Source organism: Lathamus discolor, chromosome 3 (assembly GCF_037157495.1).
Source record: "Lathamus discolor isolate bLatDis1 chromosome 3, bLatDis1.hap1, whole genome shotgun sequence".
Classification (NCBI taxonomy): Eukaryota; Metazoa; Chordata; class Aves; order Psittaciformes; family Psittacidae; genus Lathamus; species Lathamus discolor.
The window spans coordinates 60524142-60538506 of record NC_088886.1 but is presented as its reverse complement, the minus strand read 5'-3'; the positions used below and the strand labels follow the sequence as shown (position 1 = coordinate 60538506).

At 40.5% G+C, this 14365-nt stretch overlaps 1 long non-coding RNA gene across 1 annotated transcript in view; it reads right to left on the bottom strand.

The window, feature by feature from the left end:
* Positions 1–251: 251 nt before the first annotated feature.
* LOC136012349 (uncharacterized) overlaps positions 252–14365 on the bottom strand; it is a 70455-nt gene continuing 56341 nt past the window's right edge. The window contains exons 3-5 of the long non-coding RNA XR_010611682.1: positions 13359–13427; positions 516–600; positions 252–373 (exon numbers count right to left, since the gene is read on the bottom strand). This is a non-coding gene — a long non-coding RNA (uncharacterized LOC136012349). The remainder of the gene's footprint in view (positions 374–515; positions 601–13358; positions 13428–14365) is intronic.

Genomic DNA, 14365 nt, shown 5'->3' with positions numbered 1-14365 from the left:
CAAAAATTAGATGAACATATAGAATAAATGATCTTGGCCTAGTTCTACAGCCTTGAACCTCCAGTGACAGCCTGTATGAAGCAATGCCTGCTTTCTCACAGGGACAGTTTGGGCTTTTAAGCTCTTCAGTGTATTTTCATCCATGAGACTGCCTCACTGCTAAGTTTTGAGGCTTCCTGGCATAGCAATTATACTGATCTGCAGTCTACATATGCAGATCTACAGACTACATATGCAGATCTACTTCTGTCTTAATACAGGGATTGCCTTTCACAGCTGAATGCAGAATACCAACATTAGCATTTGGTCCCATTCTCTCTCCCTCCAAAGGACACAGGTTCTTTGATGGCAGTTTTGTACATCTGTCTGATCCCTACAGACACATGGAAGAAGAATTTGTGAATCCCAGCACGGGATTTAACATTAAGAGACAAATAGCTTTGTGTGTGCAGAGCAGTGAAAGTTGGCAGCAGGCAATGCCTAAGGAGCCAAGAAAATAAACGTTTCATAGCTACCTGTTCTTCCCCTCCTCATTTGAAAGACTTTCAGAAACTTCAGATACTCTGCAGTGTGATCAGTTAAAAGTTCCAAATCCAGCATCTGAGAGAGAAAACATTTGAATGGCTTACATGCTTTTTCATCACTCAAATAGCTCGTGTTTTCTCTAGAGCCTGAGTGTCTCAAACCAAATCACTTAATAAGCTTATCATACATGACAACACATTTGAAACGCCCAACTGTCAAGAGTCTGTGGCTTAAGAGGTCTCTTTAAATCAATTTCTGCAACTACTTTCTTAATATCTAAGTAGAGGTGGAAGTTCAGAAACTGTTCTAGCCTTTCAAAGTCGTAGCACAGGCTAATAAAACTTGAATAAATCTGCTTATTATAGCTTTTACCCAGAGAGTAGCTACTCTATGCAGTAGCTCTGAAATTCTGGAGGCAAAACAGCTATGGCCAACTGCAAAGTGCTCAAGAGCCTGATGAAGATATGGGAAGTGGTGTTGATATTTTGAGATAATACTCCCTCTCTGTTTGCTCAGTAATGGACCTGTGCTGTTTTGCTGCTATGAAGCTCTCTGACCATTTGTGGTTATTGAAATTACCATAAAGTAACCAGAAGATGCTACAATATCATAAGCAAATTCTAGCTAAGGGAGGTGCACCTGGCACTCTTCCCTTTCCCTTCCTACAGCTCAAAGTATCCATGTTCCTTTGCCTGTTCCATGATACACTGCAGTGCAGAACAGCTGACCACCTCATCCCCAGATAGCTTTTTTAAAACCTACTTCTCCAAAATGACCTTGTGGTGGGTCCACACAGTGTCTGTCACTTACACTCTGAGCCAAAGATCAGATACTGTATAGGTATGTAATTCACATGGCACATGAACTGATTCTGCTTCCTTATAAAAAAATAAGCTAGAAAGAATCACTGACTGATTTAATATTGTTTCAGACATGCTCACTGTTACTGTCAGTTCTTGTCTTGAAAGAGTCCACATTTATCACACTCTCCCAACATTATCTTCGCTTTTTAAATTCATGTTCTCAGAAACTCTTCACTACCCTCATCTTAGCTGGGAAAGATGAGACAGTTGAGCCATGACACTTTGAAAAAGACCTAAATATTCTGGCACCCTTTTCCCCAGCACTCTTGACCGCTCAAACAAGTTGGTCATGGTGTAGAGAGTGATGGGGCTTGCTAACTGAAGCAGGAAGACTGCCTGAAGCATCTGAAGCATCTGAACAGCCTGGAGGCCTGTTCATATATTTTCCCCACAGCTAAAGGCAGAATTTTGCTTTTGGATGGCTTTGACATGTCTCTGATATTTACAAATCACTCTGTGTAGATTGGCTTCTGACTGTTCTAGTGCTCCTACTTCAATGCAATACATCATTTAAATGTATGATCTTGAGCTGAAAGAAATATCTGCCCTTTTTGTACCAGGAGAGCAGTGTGACTGAGAAATGTAAATGCAGGGAACTGCTCTTTACAGTGAGCACACACACAACCACCCCAGCACATTTCACAGGCATCTCTGCTTCTAATGGATCTGAGAAGTCTGGAGTGAAGGCACCTGGGGCATTTGGGGAGCCTATTCTACCAGCTCCTCCCGGTGGTGAAAAGGAAGTAGAGCACAACACAATTCGCTTTTAAAGTCTACATTTTGCTCTGAGGAGAATATAGTTCAACCCAATCTCCACAAGCTTTGCTGGACAGTATCTCAAACTGAGCTTCCCCTGCACCTGACAATTCTGACTGTAGCCTCAGACTAGCAAATAAAATGCTCAAGACAGACATTTGTAAAACCTCAAATATGCATTCCTCCATAACGTGTCAAATCTCCATCAGCAGAGGCACACGTAGCTCACTGTGGTGGTCTCTCTCCTTCACCTGTGATGCTACACATGGGATGGGACCACCCAGCCTGATCATTTACCTACTGAATGTTCTCTGCAGTATTTTGGAATGAGGATGGAAATGAAAATACTACAACTCTTGGATGTTGTGCTGCCCAAGGAATATCAAATTGGAAGAGGCTGTGCTGGAAGGTACCTTCTGCACTTGCAATAGATCCCTTCCATTTTCAAAAGACTACTTCAAAAGTACAGGATAGGCCCCCCTTCACCATGGCAATGAATATATTTAAGAGGTCTGCTGACAGAAGATCCTTCCACTGCAGGCAGAATCTTTGCAGCCAGCAAATTTAGCAGCAATGAAGTGACCACACTGTGCTCCACACATTTTTCCTACGCAAGATCATCCTTTCCATCTCTACAAAGAGCAGTTTTCTCTGCCAGCCATTCAGCCTCATGCTGCTGCAATGCAAAAGTGAAACTACTACTGAATGGAAGAGGTAGGTGATTTATGAGAGGTTTTTCTAAGAAAAAACAATAATCTAATTAAAAAGACCAGTGATGGATGTGTGGTTAAAGATATTCCCAAACTTAGCGTCCTTTAACTTTTCTTGGCTACCACATTTGGCAGCTAAACAACAAAAACAAACCCTTCATCCAGGCTAATGGCTTGAGTGGTCAAAAGCTAAAAAGCATCCACCACCTTTTCCATGGGACTAGCTCCCAGCATAGACCACAAAGGACTGCTCAGTCCAGCCCCACTCACTGGCTTGCAGTCCCAGGTCTCAGAGGCTGAAGAAGAACATGCACAGGGGAATGCTGCAATTAGCAGTAAAAGCAGCTCTTAGAGATGATGGTTCTCAGTGCATTTCACAGTAAATTTAGGAATCACTCTGATTTGAAACCACCAGCAGCCCCATCCACAGTACAAATAACACAAGAGCCTCTCTGCAACCCAGTATCTGAATTTGTTAGGAATCGATGCCATCCAGTTCTCATGGAAGTGACCTTAGAATGGGGTTACAGGTTTACAAGAAATTTTTTCTTTTGTGTAATTATAAAAGATTCCTATTACCTCAACATGCCATGCTTGCAAATGTCTTATCCCATTACTGAGGAGAGGGAAGAAATGCATTAGTAGTAAATCCATATGACAGCACATATAATAAGAGCCAACCTAGTCTTCATACCTGATACAATAATGTCTGTGCAGTCAGGGGAAACCGAACTACTTCATATTTGTGTCTTCCTTGCCTACTAGGGAAATGACTGACATGAATTATTTCCTACTGCACCTTAGTGTAGCTTTGCTGAAACTATTGGTGTTGCACCACTTTGAAGAAGCAATCCTTTTAGTTTAGAGGTGCTGACTTCAATAGTCTACTAAGGGTGCTGGGGCCTGCACTCACCCTTATTATAGCTTTGGTAGGGCCAGATGGAGAAAGAAAATAAGAAGAAAAGGAACGAGGTGAGGTAAGGAAGAAGATGATAGAAGGACATCTTTACTGTGATGCTATATTCATGATAAATAGATTCTCCTTAACAACAAGCTTGTAGTTTTGGTATTAACTCTTGCTCCACCTTCATGGCTCTGTGTACCGTCCTGTTAGCTAATAAAAGCTGGGGACAGTTATTCTAACCAAATGCCTTAAAAATGGAAAAAGGAGTTTGTAGCACTGACCACTAATTGCAGAAAGCATAGAGGTTGTGTGAAAGCTCTGTTCTTCATCACTGAGAGCAAGATCTTCTTAGCACTCACTGTTTCTGACACATTGCCATAAATTCTGCTGGCATTATGTACTTCAGAACTGTACTCAGCAGAGAAATAAGCAGGTCTTTCATGCCATCACAGGGGTATGCTAAATTTCCATAAGGATGTAGGGAAAGGTATTCCAAGCCAAGTATTTAAGAGTCTGGAAAAGACCAAGGTCTGTATAAGACTGAGAAACACCCTGTTCCATTTACCACAGTAGAGCAAAATTTCACAGCCAGTCTGGAGGGCTCTTCTGAGGGAAGGTACAGTATCTATTGTGGGACAGAAGATGCTGGAAACCTTAGGAGAGCAAAGCAAAACAAACACCACATTTACAACAGCTTCACAAAACATCAGACACATTGATAAATGCGGAAAGATGTCAACACTGCAGTAGGACCAGTAAGGTGAGGAAAAGGTGGGGTTTTTCCTTCAGACCTTTCCTATACCTTTCTTTATCTCTTCCTCACTGTTTTTCTACATAGGTTCATAATCCTGGGTTCATAATTCTGCTTGGCATTTCTGCATTCACCCCTGCCTCAGTGAGGGAGTAATTTCCTGCAGTCCTTGAGAGAAGGGAGGCAGCAACTCACCATCAGCATTTCCTCAAGTGTTCATTTAACAGAATAGAGAAATAGAAAGGGACTTCAAGCTATGCTGCTCCATAGGGAACAGTTTTCAGTGATGCCTTTTTTTTCTTCAAGAATGGAAATAGTAATAGTCTGTGGAAGGAAAATCAGGTGTTCCTCGATTCCTGTCTCCAGCAATGCAGCTTGACAATGCTTCTGCCTCAGTTTCCCCCTTATTCAGACTTTCTATCATCTTAAGAAGATGGTACTAAAGGCCCCAGACATCTGTATTCTGCCCATCCTGAGTTCTGGCCTTGGAAAGCTCTTTTATCCTCAACTGGATTAAAAGGTATAGGAAAAGGAAACAGACAACCTCTTAGCAACAAGGCTAAAGTAGGTGCTGGCCGTCAAACCAGTCAGTCATTTCCTGACAGCCCTACTTTGGTGGGAGGAGGGAAAGCTTCAGGAAAAGCAGGATTGCTTGGCCTTAAGTCCTGCCCAGCCTGCTGCTCTCCCCAGTCAGAGCTAAATTGGTTAGCTCCCCCATGAGGAAAGCTCTCCCTTCCTAGAGACTATGAACTGCTGTTCTCAAGAGCTATGTACAGCCTCAGCTGCCACACTAACTCTTTCATGTCCGTACTGTAATGTAAAATATGGCAAGTTTAATTGGTATTCCAAATAGAGTAGCATTACCAGATTATCCCCTGCTAAAGTCAGCAAAAGGGGAAACCACAAATTTATACAAGGATGTTGATCTGAAGGCAAAGCACTCTCAGAGTAATAACTGAAGAAACAGATGTCAGCTTGGACAAGTAGGACCAGGAGTGCAGCACAACTGTACTTCTTGCTAGGGTAAGGCAAATTGGGCAGATACTAAAAAAAAGATGGCAATTTATCTTAATTTGTGCAACACTTTCTGGTAAACTGGAAACATGCTGACTGAAGGTTTGTGTCCAACTTGAAGTGCACTCCTCATGCTGAGAGCGAGCAGATGGAGTAAGGGATAAAAAATGCAGAAAAACAACAACTTAAATCAGGTGGCACAAAACACTTCACTTGCTCCTGCTAAAAAGTGGCTGACTACATGTCAGAGGAGGCGCTTTATTTTTGGCAAGACAATTAAAAAAAGGCTTCCACCTGCACCCGTTTTGTACTTCACATCAGAGTATTTCCTCAGTCTCAGACTCATTTCCAGTTCTAAGTCCATTACTGCAGCCACTGACTCTGAGCTGAACTGAAGGTCTCAGGTATTAAGTTGTACCTACTGCCGCATTTCTACTAATGCTGGGCCTCTTTTTTGTAGACCAATTTCCACTTGATTTCAGAAACATCTGTCTGGAGCTTGAAGGCTGGCTGACTTTCAGCATGCCAGTTAGTGGTAGCCTGGCAGAGATACGTTTTATCATCCTAGTGAAATGGCATCCCTTCATTAAGACACTGGAAGAATTCTATGTGCCAACAAGAAAGGAAAAACAACAGAAAGAAATGGGATGGAAAGAGGAAGTAAAAAAGGAAAGAAAATTACAGCTGGCAGAGGAAAAAGAAGTTGCATTTTCCACATACCATCTGTGTTTTGCTACAAATGGAACTGTAAGTTCAAAGTCAATATCCCAAAGATTGAGGAAGGTGGTCAGAAGAGAATGAGTGCAACTAGAAGGACTTGATCATCACATCTTATCATCAGCAAACCTTCTCGTTCTAGTCACATCTTCATTTAAGGTTCTCTGAGGCACCCTGGAATAGCACCTCCTCCAGGGTTAATTCATTATAATCCAGTGACTACCAAACTCCCAAATTCAGAGCTTCAATTAATTAGATTATCCAGCCTATATCCAAGACTAAACCCTCCCACTGGCAATGATTAGAAAGCACAAACAAAATGCAATTGTTTAAATCTTACAGGAATATCATCCAGTTAGCACTGTAAGCTTTACTAAGAAAGTACTTCAACATGTTTAGAAGATTTTCTGGTACAATAGTTTGTAACAGCACCTCAAGGGCATCTGCTTACAGAGCTTAGTTTTAAACTTAATTACTAACTGGTCAAACTTCGCTTGACCTTCCAATGTAGTTAAGTTCCCACCAAAGAGCCCAACTCTGCCCTTAACAGTCAGGTATAACAAGAGAAAAATGGAGTAAATATTAATCCTGCTCCATTGTCATGCTACTGACTTTGCCTTCTTCTTGCATTAACCAAAACATGACCATTTTAAGGAACCTGAAACAAATCTCAAAATATGACCAGGGTATTCCTTTATATTCTTTGCATCATTAAAGTTGGCTGAGCCTTTCCTACATAAAACATTCTCTGTCCTGTATTATTCTGAAAATTTCAGAGTAACCTTATTCACTTAAAACTGTTTGTTGTTGAATTATAGAATCATCTAAGTTGGAAAAGACAAAACCAAGCTAAAGTTAATAGAGTCCAACCACTAACCCAGCACTGCCAAGTTCACCACTAAACCATGCCCCTAAGCATCACATCTACGCATCTTTTAAATACCTCCTCTGCTTCCCTAGGCCGCCTGTTCCAGTGCTTGACAACACTTTTGATGAAGACATTTTTCCTAATATCCAGTCTAAATCTCTCCTGATGCAATTTTAGGCCATGTCTTCTCACTATTCCTTGTTAACTGGAAGAAGAGACCTACCTCCATCTCATTACATGTTCCTTTCAGGTAGCTGTAGAGCAATAAGGCCCCCCCGAGCCTCCTCTTCTCCAGACTAAATACCCCAAGTTCCCTTAGCTAGTGCTCCAGGCCCTTCACCATAGTAGATCTGATGCTCTTCCATGATTTTTTACCATATGAAAAACATCATCAGTACATTGATATTTGAGCTTCCAAAAAACCTTTACACCAGAAACTCAAGTCATTAAGTTTGACAGGGTCCACAATATTAAAACAGACATTCCAAATGATATCATCTTTCACAGAGTCTGTCATTCATTATATTTATTTACTCATTCCGTCCAACTATTTTATTACCTGATGAATTTAGGACACAACTATCCTCAGCAAGGTCCAGACATGCCACCTATTAGCAGTTTCCATACTAGAGATGTGACAAGAAGAGGGTTAGCAATGTCACCTGCACTGGACGAGGACTCTACTGCTGAACTAACCCATGCCTATGGTTAAACAGATTTCCAGTTTACAAAAGTTTACTGAGAACCAACATACTAGGGAGAACTTCTGCTATTTCAGCTTCTTTATTCTCCTCTCTTACCAGAAGAACATGCAAGAAGTGTTTGAACATGCAAGAAGTGTTTTAACATGCAAGAAGTGTTTTAATACCCAACAGTCCATTTGCCACTTCCCTGTTTTTGTATTCCTGCATTTCATTGAAGTTATTTCAGCTCCTATGATTTCCATGTGCCACTAATAGCATAAGACATAATGGAAGGACTTTAGAAAGAGTACTTTGGTAAAACTGTCCACTATAATTGGGATTTAAAACTATTATGTCACAAAACAAGTAAATTTACAAAGAACATTTAGTTTTGCTCACAAATCATGCTTATGCCCCAAAGCCCTTCTGTGACAAGTGTCACAAAGTAATTGTACACCGGAAGAAAAATATGTGTTCAAGTACAGTAAAACTCCCAAGTATGCTTTTACAGGTACAATGAACTCTCAAGCCAGGGTATGCTAGGATAGAACTCCCAAATGCCTATCCAAGCTGATTAAAAGTTGCCTATACTGACAAAATATCCTATATACCGTGCTAAGAGGATAAATATTGCTGTCATATGTCCTTTGTACTAGCCCAGCTCATTCCATTTTAGCAAGCTAATTCCTATTTTCAAGATAAGCTTCAGCCAGGAAACAAGAACTGGAGCTTCTTTTGACCAACAGACTAAAAGTCAGAAAGAGAAGGAATCAAGGGCAAGCTGATCTTTCCAGCTTTACTATCTGATCTTCTCTCCCACCTAGATGGGACAATCTTTCTATCCATTACCTGCTGCTTGTTTCACTGCTGTTGGATACCCACATTCATTTTGCATCATAATTCTCATGCCACTAGATGTTCCTTATTCCTTGCTGCTAACCTCTTTCTCACAACAGTCTTTTGCTCTCATTTTTCCATTTTCCATTTCTTTTCAGCTGCCTACCCTTGCTTTGCAAAGTAGTTTGAAGGTAAACAAGTTTTTCTCCTAAAGTTGGAGAATTCCCCGAATACAAGCAATTTGGTCAATGTTAGCAATACACAGGACTCAAATCTTATGAATTCTACACAGAGAGGAGGAGGGAGGGAAGTGATTTTGGCTTCTTTCCCAATAACATAGGAAACATCCTGCTTCAGTACCTACAGTAATACTGTTAGCCTCTGCTGCTGGTTCAAGTAAGTGTGCAAGTGTAAATAAACAATTTACAGAGTTACTCTTTGGATATTATTGGGTAATTTGGGTAACTATGATAAAATATTAATAATACATGCTTGTATAAGCCTGCTGTATTCTTGAAATATCCTTGGAAATGTAATTTGTCTGTTTCCTTACATGCTCCAGTGAATATACTGAAAGTGACACATCTTTCAATATACCTGTCTTGTGTGTGTTCCACTTAAGATTTGCTGCCACCATTTACTTAAGCCCCTTAGCCTCGGGCACCAACAAGCAGGTCTCAATCCAGGGTGTAGAAATGCAGCAGTTTCTATCCTATCTCTCAGTACATCATCTCCTCGTGCTGCTATATATAGCTACAGCTACAAAGATTGGTGGAAATTATACTGTCAGCAGCACTAGAGCAGGGTAACCTGAGAGGACACTGGAAATGAGGTTAAGCTCCCTTTTAGGTTCAGCCACGTTAAAACAGCTTTGTTGGTTATTGTCTCGAAGTACCCCTACTCTAATTCTCTCCTAAAACTCTAGATTTCTTAAAATTCAGCTGCATCTCAAATCTCGACGCTCAAGGAAGGCGGGTCAGAGGCGCGCTCCTCCCGCAGCGCGCCAAGAGATGGCAGCAGAGAGCCCCATCGGGGGCCGTAAAAGCCCTCGGGCGCTTCGGCTTATTCTTTTCAGATCGATCTAAGAAGGTCTAAATGCGTTTTGAATTTAAAGCTAATAGGGGAAATAAAGTGATCTGGAAAAAAATCTCACCTCGGTCAGTGGCTTGTAAAGATACCGGCACTCACCCCTGGAATGATCCCCAAGGCTTTTCTCTTTTGTAATTTTTTTTTTAATCTGGCAAGACAGAACTATAGGAATAACCAGGACTAGCTCCTGCAGCAAGCAAAAAATCCTGAACATGCCATAACTGTACAAGGAACTGGGGACAAAATAGCTCCTCCAACACTGTGACTGTGGTCCTGCAGGTAAGAGATCCCTCAGTGCTGCAGCAAGCTCCCCAGCCCGACCATCTCTGCAGGCACAGATTCAGTGCACTCCCCTAATGTTAACACAGGTCCCACATTCCCCTGTTTTGGTTCCTGAATACATTTCTAGTCCTGTTTTTGTTGGGGTTTTTTTGTTTGGGGTTTTTTTTTTTTTTGTGTGTGTTTTTGCTTGGGAAAACAGTTAATTGCCCTGCTTTAATAAGGAAGTCTGATGACTTCTTTATTTTAGTTGCTCAGCAGCCAATAACATCTGTCACATCAAATCATGTGCTTCAGGTCGTTTCTCTCTCTGGATCACATTCACTGTTAGAGCCCATGGGAGGCTGTTCCCAAAATTTTCATTCACATCTTGACATGGTGCTTGTGCTCACATGTTTCCAGCTACAAGGTTTGAAAGGACCACTTGTCCAGTCTTCTACCTGCTTTGGGGTTGCGCACATGCTTCAAGAATTTGGGGAACAAACCCTCTCATTCCAAAGCGCAAAAATGAAGACACAAATGAAGAACTAGGAGGCAGCTTTTGCATGATCAGTTGCCTCCAAGCTCCTGAAGAATCATGTTTATGGAAAATACCCTTTTCTTACATCAGCTTTGGCAGCAGCTGATATAATGGAAAGATACCATGAATGGTATAAATGACATTAGGATATGGAATGTTTCTGCTGTTAAATTACTACTTGTACTTTCCTACACAGTATTGTGAGTTTATGCTCTGACTAAACAGCATGGTATCTCTGTGTTAGCATGGGCTCTTACTGCTCTGATAGCTGTACTTACAGCTATGTTAAGGAACACTTTTATTTGCTATTTAACACAAGAGGTAAAGAAGTAAGCTTTCTATCCTACTCTGCAGGGTCTCTGCAGTGATTTCCTATTCAGTTTCTGTATCACCTCACACAACAGGTTCCCAACATGGTTAAAAGCCAGGATCGACTTCTAATGGGCAAGATTTTTCAGGAGTCATTTCAAAAGTCGTCATGGAAGGGCCTGCTTCACTTATCAGTCTCCTAGACTGATGAATTCCCCGTGTATGCAACACAGGGTAAAGAATTGGGACCAACCCTAAGTAAGAGGCCAAATACGTTACAGAGTGGCTGGAAAGCTCTGAATACAAAAGAACAGTAGCTGAGGCCTTGAGAACTTTCAGCTTCACTAAAGGTCAAAGAAGATGAACATTAACCTGAAAAGCTGTATAAAACTATCAGTCCCACCATCTGAATCTCTACCCATTACCTCTAGACTTGTCCAACTTTGATATTGCAGGCTGTTTTTTCTTTGACGACACACAAATCTCCAGCTGTGTTGGTCTCCAATTCTGACTTGGGTAAAGTAAGGTGAACATCACTATTTATCCCTGCATAAAATAGATACGTACTTTCTCTACAGAGCTGGACTTCTACAGGACAACAGAAAGTGAGTTTGTGTTCTTTTGTTTCCAGGCCAGCATAAATAGTCTCTTCTTTTGAGAAGATCCAACAAAGGGTTAATTCTGTCATGCATTATTCTCATGAATTGGCAAGAGTGAGGCATGACAGACTGCAGAGGTTTCTTCAAGATGCAGATGAGGTGAATATTCTAGTTAAGATAGTACCACATACATTCTTTTCTAACAAGTTTCCCCTCGGGAACTGCAACCCCATTTAGACTTGTAGAGACTTGTCATCGAGACTTTGAAATCTTGTAAAAAGTTAACCTAAAAATAAGGCCTCAAGAGTCATGGATGTAAAAGTAATACAAAGTTAAGAGATGCAAAACCTGTAGAAATCAAGCTGCTACAATGCCAGAATAATTATCAGTCCTTTCTGCAAGTCTTTAAATGGATTATCAAGCACAGCTATTTTTCCTTCTATTACTATCTTCAGCAATCCATTAATATGCTTGACTTGCCCTCAAATATCAAATAAAGGCACTGTTTGATTTATGAGGATTAAAAATATCTTGATTAATGGTATTACTGGGGTTTCACAATAAATGTAACAGCATGTTGCTCAGGAATAAAAACCAGAACCTCATTCACACTTGCAGGTGAGAGTTAGTACAACCTTTTAGCCATCGGACTGGGCAAAGTGGTGAACTTCTGGAACAAACAGGTGAATCAAGGTCAAACCAATTAGCAGATAAGCTTTTATTTAAAAGGGAGCTTTAAAGATTCTTGTGAAAGGGAAGATAAAGCTTTTTCTGTCAGTTACTACAGTCTATTTGAGAGAGGTTTTCATCAAAAGGAACACTGCACTGAGGCTGGGTGGTGTGTACTGTCAGTTTCTACCCCTGGTAACACAAAAGAGGATTTGTTTCTTCATGCAACCCTACCAGGCCACTCTCCACAGCCCTAAAGGGACTGTTACTGTGTAGTAGGATCCTGGTAACTGGACAGAATAAGACTGAGAAGAGACACCGTAACGGCTGGAAACTTAAAGCTAACAGGAGTGTGGACAGATACACAAAGTTGTTCTTTATGAAAAAACACAAACCTTATCTTGTAGCAAAACATCACTGAGAGGTGTATGTACGCATAATTCAATTCATGCTTCCTACCCAGGAGAGCATTGTTGAGAAAGGTACAAGGACAAGAACTGCAAACCATTCTGCACAAACGGCTCACAGTTTCTCACAGCAAATTTGTGTTCTTAGCTTATGTCATGTAGCTTATGATGTAGCTCATTTCTTCTTTAGTGGATGTGCTTTGTTTGCTTTAATTACTTCCACAAATTGTCAAGATGTCAAATTTATTTTTCTAGCCTAGTTACTATAAATTCCTTTGTCTGAGGAATTGTTACAGAGGACTTTGCTTGTTTTGTTTATTTCTGAAACTTTATTGTTGGTTTATTCTGAAAAGCATTGATAGGAAAGCTTAAACACACCTGCAAGACAGTTAGCAGGAGAGCTTTACTTGTAATAAATGCCACAATATATTTAAAATTGAAAATTATCCAGCACACTCAGCAGCCATCCTTCAAAACTTGAAGGATAACCTACCTGAAAACCAGTTACCAACCTAAAACTTATGCAAATTGTAATCCTCTTTGAAAGAGGGATTTAGTAGCCTAAAGCTCTGTATTCCAATTCAGCAATTTCAGAGCGACATTCAAAGGGATTACATAGAAGAACTGAATTATGCTTAAGTGCTCTTAGGACCAGGTCACAAAACTTCACTGTACGTTTTGGGTTTCTGCAGAGACTGATCTATACTCAAGTTTTGGTTATTAGATCTTTCCAGGCTGACTTTCAGAACCATTGTTCTTTTCCACAGGAAAACAGTTTGAATTTTGGAGAATAATATGCAACTATTAAGAGGAAAACAATACATATTGTATGCGGTTTAAATTCACATTTTCACTTACCAGTGTCTCCCATCTTGTGCAGCATTCACACTTCAACATGCACAGCCTTCAGAGTGTCCTCTCTTCTTCCTATTAAGTGACCCAGAACAACAGATTGGTGATCAGCCTGACCCCTGACAAAAATTATCTTGAATCTGTTTCACAGTTTAGTAAAATCACTGCTTCAAAATTATTTCAATTGCATCTTTATCTTTTTAATAATTTCTCATCACAGAAAAAATGTTATTCAAAATATCACCTGAGCTATCCATACAACATTGCTCTCTCATGTCTGAAGATCAGGAACATGGCCAACAACAGCAAGGGCCAACAAAGCCCTTCCTTTGTCTACACTACACGCTTCCAAGTATTTTCACTGCATCTAAGCTTTCTATGGTTATGGAGATGGGAAAAAGAATTAGACTAGCATTGTTACCTCCCAGTTCCATCATGATTCTTGAAATACTTGGGAGATACTTCTTGATGTCAAGAGCTGGGGCATAATCAGACTACATTTTATTTTAGGTACATTTCCGGCATTTGTAGTTTTGGAGAAAAGCTTGAAGTTGTTCACAGGCAGAAAAATATTAGAGTCAGGCAAACAAATTCCCCATTTGGAATCATGAACTTTTAAAACAATCTTAAGATTTTTGCATTAGCTTTCCATGAAATGCAACAAGGACTGTGGTTGAGGATGGCTTTTGGAAAACACTAGGCCTTTGTCAATAATGGTTCCACAGTTGACATATACTCAAAAATTATAGTTGTCTCAGCTCTTTCCACTATAAGAAACCCTCAAAGTGCTTTCAAACATCACATTCAGCATCCCAACTGCACACCTGGAGTCTCAGCTGTCCTCACAAGAACTGCACTCACTCAGCTGCCTATCGTCATATCAGCAGTTTGTGATGCTAATTAAAAGTAAATTTAAATATCTCAAACTATTAACATTTCTGTTTTAAGAGGACGGTAATTCACTCTTATGCATTAATTGAGCATCTTGTCTGTCTGGGTTGTCTTTTTGAACT